The 8,784-nt window shown below is 35.9% G+C and overlaps 1 pseudogene; it reads left to right on the forward strand.

Annotated features, from left to right (window-relative positions):
• The first annotated feature begins 4,726 nt into the window (after nt 1–4,726).
• LOC112835575 (large ribosomal subunit protein mL42 pseudogene) lies at nt 4,727–5,357 on the forward strand (annotated as a pseudogene).
• The last annotated feature ends 3,427 nt before the right edge of the window (nt 5,358–8,784 follow it).

Consider the following 8,784-nt stretch of genomic DNA (forward strand, 5'->3'; position numbering starts at 1 on the left):
ATATTTGTTGTGAATTTGTGAAGCACAATAATAAGTGTTATTGGTGATACAGCAAAGAAAATTAGGTTCTATAAACATATATTATTATATTTAATTTGACAACAAGCACTATTAAAACAATGTAGAATTATAGGGTACTATGAAAATATGGCAAAATGCCTTAGCTCTTTGGGAAGGTTCAAGAATCATCTAGGAATACATAGTCTTTAATTGAAAGTTGATTGAGAATCAAAACCAAAGTGGGAAGGTTTAGAAAAAGCGCTATAAGAGAAGAAACTATTTACTTCAAAGATGAAACCAGACCTCTGAGCATTAGAGAAATGCCAGAATGCCCAGGAAGAAATTTAACAGTGAGAAAGAGTAGCATAAACTTAGACTAGAGATATAAACCAAGACACAATTATGTTGGAGTTTATGAGCCATGATAAAAAAATAAAATAAAATATGGTTGTTCTTTATTCTAAGATCAGAGGAAAATTTTTTATATGTTTTTAAGCAAACGTGTGACATGATCAGATATAAATTTTTAAAACATAATTTGAGATGTTGCTGAGAACAGTTGGATGGCAAATATGCAAGAGTGTATATAGGGAAACCAATTAGGAGGTTATTACAGACTTCAGATAAGAAATGATGATGAGTTGAATGAGGATGTTGGAGTAGTGGTGGAAGGAAGGGACTGGCTGAATATTTTAATAGAACTTTATATTTTATTTGATAGTGGAGAGAGGAGAAAGGAAATCTGATGTTATTTTCTTTAGAATGTTTCCTGGTTCCCTCTAGTCTAGGTTAGTGCCCATTTATATGGGCTTACCTCAGTCTTTGAAATGACCAGATTTTGTCAGTATTCATTTATCTGTTTTCTTCTGTGCTTATAAGATATTGAGAGCAAAAATGTATCCTTCTGTTATCTCTGTATTTTTCCATGTCAAATACAGGGCCTAATTTTGTTGTTGTTGTTTTTAGATAAATGTAGACAGTTTTAGGGGGACAGAAAAACATTTAGCTCTGAGTGACCTTTGACATTCTGGGTGCTCCTAAAACGATTTCTTTTGCTCTTTCTGTATTCCAGAACAAATTTGTATGTGAGTATACAGGAAGTGAGAACCTATGATTTTATTGACCCATATAATTATCTGAAGTCATATCACTGAGGAAATCATGGCCTTTTCAATCTCAAGTTTGGAGAAGGTTTAAGTCAAATAATAGTAATGATAATGGTTAACAGAAGTATCTTTAGTAACAAGATTGTGGTATATTGGAAACAGCACTAAATTTATAATCAGTAAACCTTGGTGTGATACTGACTGGTTCTGAGATACTGAATAAAATGAAAGGATGGTCCCTTTCCTTGTACTTCTCCATACATATGCAAGTGTTCTGCCTCTCTTATTACCTCTCTTATGCTATTCGTATGGCTCCGTTCCACAGAGAGTTGCTGGCACCTCCCAGACATAAATAAGAAAAGAATCAATTTCCATAAATGATACAGCCTGAGGAGTAAATTGGAAGACTTGGAAAGCAGCCAGTTCTCTAGCTTTGCAGCAATGTTTCCTGCATTGCAGATCTGCTGTGCTGGGGGCATGTGAAGAAGTGAAACAGCAGGCCCCTTAGTCATCTGTAGACTGCAAGGGCTGTGGCGAGCCCTCCACAGGCAAGATCGGCTAGAGGATGTGCTTTAAAGGGCCCTGGTGCACTTCTGACCATATGGTAAAGCTGTGGAATGCTGGGAAACGAGCAGCTGCAGAGCTACCTGTTGTGCCCCAGTGAGAAACCCCGACTCTTGCATTATCTGAAAGGCCCAGAAGAAACAGTATTTGGCTAAGGAAAAAAAAAAGTTACTATTTATTGTTATTGGTTACTTTACTAAGTAGTAGTTACTTTAACTTAATTTCGCATTTGTTTTATTTATTTTAATTCTTCCTGTGTTGAGGTTTGATGACTAAAGAATGGTCCTTTATGTATTTAACATATAGAACAAGAAAGCACATATGGTAGATTGATATTGTATGTCAATCTATCATATGCAATTAAGCAGCAGTTTTTTTGTTTTGTTTTGTTTTTGTTTTTAAGAATTCATTTATTTGGGCGCCTGGGTGGCTCAGCTGGTTAAGCGTCTGCCTTCGGCTCAGGTCATGATCCCGGGGTCCTAGGATCAAGTCCCGCATCCGGCTCCCTGCTCAGTGCAGAGCCTGCTTCTCCCTCTCCCTCTGCCATTCCCTCTGCTTGTGCTCTTCTATCTCCCTGTCAAATAAATAAATAAAATCTTTAAAAAAAGAATTCATTTATTTATTTGAGAGAGAGAACACACAAGCAGGGGGAGCAGTAGAGGAAGAGGGAGAAGCAGGCTCCTCACTGAGCAGGGAGCCGATCACGGGGCTCGATCCCAGGACCCCAAGATCATGACCTGAGCAGAAGGCAGACGCTTAACTGACTGAGCCACCCAGGCGCCCCAAGCAGCAATTTCTGATAAGAAATAAATACCATGGTAAATATGACAGAGGGACCATCTTGTATAAACCCTATATGTTTAACAAATCAGAATTTGTCCTAGTTTGGTCTACTGTAGCAAAATACCATGGCCTGGATGGCTTATGAACAACAGAAATGTATTCTTCATAGATCTGCAGGCTGACAGATTCAGTGTCTGATGAAGGCCTTCTTCTTGGTTCCTAGATGGCCATTTTTTCACTGTGTTTTCACTTGGCAGAAGGGACAAGGAATTTCTCTGAGGCCTCTTACAAGGGTACTCATCTCACTCATAAGGGTCTTTAGAGTCCCCCTCGGTTTCCAGTACGCCACTCCCCAGCTTGGAGCTGGCTATCCAAGGTCATTGCAAAAATGAAAGCAAGGTTTCTGAGAAAAGAGACAATGTAGAAGTTGGAAGATGTGATACAAAAGTCACTTTTTATTTGATCTAGACAATGGAGTTGATGTTCCTACAATCCAGGCTGCAGAGTCAGGGAAATATGATTTGTATGCTATAAATATCTGTGCTAAATATGCTCTTAGATTATTTTAAATTCAGGAAGTACATAGTCCACATATTTCCCATTTAACATTAAATTAATTATAGTATTTCTGTATGTAACTAGTTAATAATATATACTACTGAGTTTATACATAATATTCATTGTGATTTTCTATTTTTACCTCTCACTTATTTTTATTAAAAAATAAAATATTATGTCTTCACAAAGTGTTTGAATCCATTGATAACTCTATCCATTCATTAAAGAAGTTAATCCATACATTTTTATTGAGCACAAATTATGTTCATGATGATGATATATTCTGTAGAACTAATAAAGAAAACAGCCTCTGTTTTGGATGATTTACAGTCTAAATAAAACAAAACAAAAACAACAAAATCAATAAAGAACTCAGGGGCATCAAGGAAGAAATAGAGTTGCATTTTGGTGTAAGTATCTGTGGACAGCATAAGGCAAGTATCTCATAAAGTGAAAATTACTTTTGGAAATCTGTTAGCCATCATATTGGGGATTGGATATTCGTTCTTAACTAAATCAACCCAGTGAATTTTTCCAATTGAATACTAAATGAAGCAGTTGACTTGCTTGTATTCAAGGACCAAGAAGTAAGAAGAATATATATTATCATCAGAGACTACTCAATTCAGTTTTGAGAGTGGCAGTTGGGGACTGAAACTGGACGAAGGAATAGTGGGTTCACTTTTACCATCTCACATTCATTAGGAGACGTCTACTCATTGGATACAATGGCAAGTAGCACACACAATTTAAATTGCTGTTTTGTACTTGGCTCATTTTCTTTCTCTTCCTCTCTGCTTTTCTCTTCCTTTTAATTCTTTCATTAAAAAGTTCCATTGAGGGAAGCCTCATGGCTCAGGTGGGTTAGCATCCCACTCTTAGTTTCTGCTTGGGTTATGATCTCATGGGTCATGGGATCAAGCCCTGCATGGGGCTCCAGGCTCCATGTGGAGTCTGCTAGAGTTTCTCTCTCTCTCCCTCTCCTTCTGCCCCTCCCCCTGCTCTTTCTCTCTCTCAAAATAAATAAATAAATAAAATCTTTACAAAAAAGTTTCATTGATTTCCAATGGATGAAAATATATGCATACTGCTTCTTCAGTGTTATTTACAGAATAGATCTAAGACTTTCATGTAAAAGAACCTACATGTACCATAAAGACATATATAAACATTGGTTATAAGTAGCTGAGGTACAACTGATGTTTAAAAAGTAGCACTTAACTGCCAAAGATCTCTGAAAAATGCAAACCTGCAAGGATTGCCATCAAATTTCACCAAATTTATCTTATTCTTGGTATGCATAAATCATTAATACTTATATAGATTATTTCTGAGATAAGAACAGCATGAGGCTTTAGCAACAATAACTATCAAAGTGATCTTAAAAAGGGATAAATGTATTCTCAAAACACAACATAAAAAGTTACTTTTTTTTTCTCATTTCATAGTTATTCAACTCACATATTTTCTATTATGCCATGGTCTCTCAGGACTAACAATGATCTGTGAAGGTCAGCTCTTCAATCCCCTTCTGTTAGGAGGACTCCCAGTTTGGACTAAGACATCCCAATACAAAGAGACAGTGTAACAAAGGAGACAGAGAGGTAGAAAAGTGACAAAGGAAGAAGGGCAGTTGTAGGAGAGGAAAGATGAATGCGCTGGAGGCAATCAATAAGAATCAGAGTTCACGACTGAGGTAAGACGGTGGGCTCGCGGTGAGCGGCTGTCAGGGATGAAAATAGGTATACCTGGAGGAAGATTTTAAAATCAGTTTCTCTTCAAATCATCTTCTTTCACACCACCTAATAAGGATCTTGATTCACCATGGTGTTAGCAGCAGTCAAATGGGTGATATCAAACAGAACTATCCGGAAACATTTATTTCCAATTCAAAATGGAGCTTTATGTTGTGTTTGTCATAAATCTACATATTCTTCTCTACCAGATGACTATAATTGCAGAGTAGAGTTTGCTTTGATATTGGGTGGCAGGACAATAGCATGCTACCACCCTTCTGTGGACATTCCATATGATCCTCGGCCAGATCCTGTGCATAATAATGAAGAAACACATGACCAAGTGCTGAAAACCAGATTAGAAGAAAAAAACGAGCAATTTGAGCAAGGACCCACGATAGAACAACTTAGCAAAATGTTCTGTATTACTAAGCACCGTTGGTATCCTCGTGGACAGTATCATAGACGTCGTAGGAAACTGGATCCTCCAAAAGATAGATGATACTGAGGTTTTCAGGAATTAAAAAGATGTTATCTTGTGTCTCATTTGCCATTTGAGAAAATGCGATTGAGTATATTTACTAATATGTTATATAGCAAAATAATAAAATGTCTTCATGTAAAAAAAAAAAGAATCAGAGTTCACTGTCCTTTCAAAACATCAACAGACTCCACTCTACTTGCTTACCACAGTTTTACTCATCCTGTGATCTGGAATTTGTAGAAGGAGAGGAAGTAAGGGAAGGGCAGGGAGGGGAAGGAGGAGGGAGAGAGGGAGAGGGAGATGGAGAAGGAGAAAGAGGAGGGAAAGCAGGGGGAGAAGAACTGGATCACCCACACAGGCATATTGCAAAGGACATTAGGGGCTCAGTGCCACTTGTGTTCATTACCCTGCTCTCAGTACTCTGCAATAGACCCTATAGTTCAGAAACTCCAAGTATTGATAGAGAGGGTAGCTGTTATTATTATAGATTAAACAGGATATATCTATTTGGCTCAAAAATAAAGATGGTTGGAATTCAAGAAACAAGCAAAATTGACCACTCCACACACTCTTGAGAAAACAGTAATTTCAGTAACTGCATTAGGTCCTGCCTCAAGTAGAAAGATCGACTCCCAGCCCCCCAAAAGACGATTCATTACTTTATAAACCACACATGTATATGTATGGCAGGATATTTACTACATGAGGAAAAGCTCTCACAGTCTTCTGTGCTAAGCTAGGGTTTAGATAACTAATATTAATGGCAGGGTGAAGATGATGCTATCAAGAAAAGCTGAAGTATAGCACATTCACCCAACACTTTTCTACCTTCAGCAATACAAGCCTATTTTCTTCTAAAGCTTAATCACATAATATATATACTTAGATATAAATGGTTCAAAATATCCATCTCATAAAATGCTATTTCTAGATATATAAGCACAACTGTAGTGTAGTTTAAGAAGCCGTGGCCTGTACAATGAAATAAAACATGATTCATAAAACAAGAATAGATTCCAAATTTTATGGCTATTTGTAGAATAGTCTCTTTGTGATACTAAAACAAAACAAAGCAGACCAACCAACCAAACAAACAAAAAGCACAAAAGCCCAGGATCAAGGACCAGAGAACTTGATTTCATATTTCGGATGAAACAGGTCAACGAAGTTATACAAAAACAATGAATCGTGGATCACTACATCAAAAACTAATGGTGTATTGTATGGTGACTAACATAACATAATAAAATTAAATTAAATTTAAAAAACTTGAATCTTAGGGGAGTCATTCTACTTTTAATAACATCTGTTTACTCTTCATGGATGGGACAGGCACAGAGCTCTTATTGAGATGGTGAAGATCAGGTGTGAATGTTGAGAAACTATTAGGTTTAATGAGATAAAAATATTATTCATAATGTTTTTAAAATGTCATGTAAAATCCAGGTGAATATATCATAAGCGAATTCCAGATGGTAATGATGTAAACAATATTCTTTCATTTCCAAAATGCAGTAGGGTAGCTTTGAGTTTGCAGTGATAGTAACCTGAGAATCTTGGGAACATTACAGATACTATTGATTTAAAAAAAATCGGTAGTAATTCCTTTTGTTGGCTTAGAATCTTATATACGTAATTCAGTAAGTTAGGCTCGATATTCCAAGTGCAGAAGTCTAGTCTGTTAGAGCGTTGAATACCCTGTACCTATTAAATTTCTTGGTATATAATGGTTGTTCAGAAATTAGTTTTAAATATTGTAAAAAAATGAAATAAATAAACCCATATCTTGATTATTTTTAAGCAAAACCAATTTTGTTAAATTTCAATTAAAATATTCTCAAAGTGCTGATTGAAGAAAAAATAAGCAAACGTGCCTAAACCCAAATGAACTGATTATTCCTTGGGATATCTCTCCATCAAAAAAATCTGATTGTAAGTCATCTGTTCAATCTATCTAGTAACATGAAAAGTGTCTCCATGACTAAACACATTCTCAAATAGATTGTTAACAAATTCTAAAGATCCAGAAATTCTAAGTCGCTAAAATAACAACTTAGCACATCCTAGTGGCAGCATTAATAATGTAACAAATAGGACATTCTTTGTAACTTCTTGCTGATGAAAGACACAATTGTCTCATAATTAAAACAATATTCAAGGCAGTAACAAGTTTGTAAGTACCTGCTGGTGAAAGACATAGTTATCTTATAATTAAAACAATATCCAAGACACCATTCTATTTTATAGAAATCTTAAGGCACTCCCTGAAAATGCCTGGGACTAAACATCATCTTTTTTTTTTTTTTTTATCATTTTACACTCCACTTAAACTTTATCAATAACATGGCTATAAATGACCCAAAAGGGCCTCTTTGAACATATAACTTATACTCAGTGTGGGGAATGTCTTACATTGCAAATTCTTCAAATTCTTCCTGGAATGAATTTAACTCCAATTTACTTGGGAAATCTCTCTCTTTCTTACACACACACACACACAATATTATTTCTCTTGGCTGAAAATAAGTAAAGCCAGAGAAAATCTAGCATCTTCACCATAATAGAATTAAAAACAATTTCCATAAAACATAGATATGCATAAATATCCCATGTATTATATTTTGGATTAATAAATCCAGTTTATTTCTAACCCCAAATTTATATATATATATATATATATATACACACACACACATATATATGTACATATACACATATGCATATATTTATATGAAATATCGTTCCGCAAGTTTCTCCACTGAATTATTAATTTTACTTTTTTTCAGTGTTCTTTTATTTGAGTATAGTTGACACACAATTTTACATTAGTTTCAGGTGTATAACATAGTGATTCAACATCTCTATGTGTTATGCTAGTCTCACCCCAAGTATAGCTATCAGGTGTTACCATATATGCTATTATAATATCATTGTGTATATTCCCTACTGTGTACATTTTATTTGCATGAGTTGTTCATTCCATAACTGGAAGCCTGTATCTCCCACCTCCCTTCACCCATTTTACCCATCCCCCTGCCACCTCCCCATTGGCAAAAATCAGTTTGTTCTCTGTATTTATAGGTCTCATTCTGTGTTTTGTTTGTTTATTCATTTCTTTTGGATTTGTTTTAGATTCCACATACAAGTGAAATCTGAATATTTAAAAAATGTCAACCCTAATACATGCATGCAAGTATTTACCGCAGTAGAAAGAGGGACTTTTTTTTTTTCTTCTAAAGTGTCTCAGCGCGCCTGGGTGGTTCAGTCGTTAATCGTCTTCCTTCGGCTCAGGTCATGATCCCGGGGTCCTGGGATCGAGCCCCGCATTGGGCTGCATGCCCCGCAGGAAGCCTGCTTCTCCCTCTGCCTCTGCCCCTGCTTGTGTTCCCTCTCTCACTGTCTCTCTCCCTCTCTCTGTCAAATAAATAAATAAAAACTTTTAAAAAAAAGAAAGTGTCTCTTTTTTAGAAAGGCACATAATAGGTATTTTATTTTCAAATGTTCAAGTCTAATATAGTCCCTATAAATTAAAGTGCAAAAATAAAAAAATTCC

This window comes from Callorhinus ursinus, unplaced genomic scaffold (assembly GCF_003265705.2).
Source record: "Callorhinus ursinus isolate GAN/ISIS: 27379988/994484 unplaced genomic scaffold, GSC_fseal_2.0 scaffold4, whole genome shotgun sequence".
Lineage (NCBI taxonomy): Eukaryota > Metazoa > Chordata > Mammalia > Carnivora > Otariidae > Callorhinus > Callorhinus ursinus.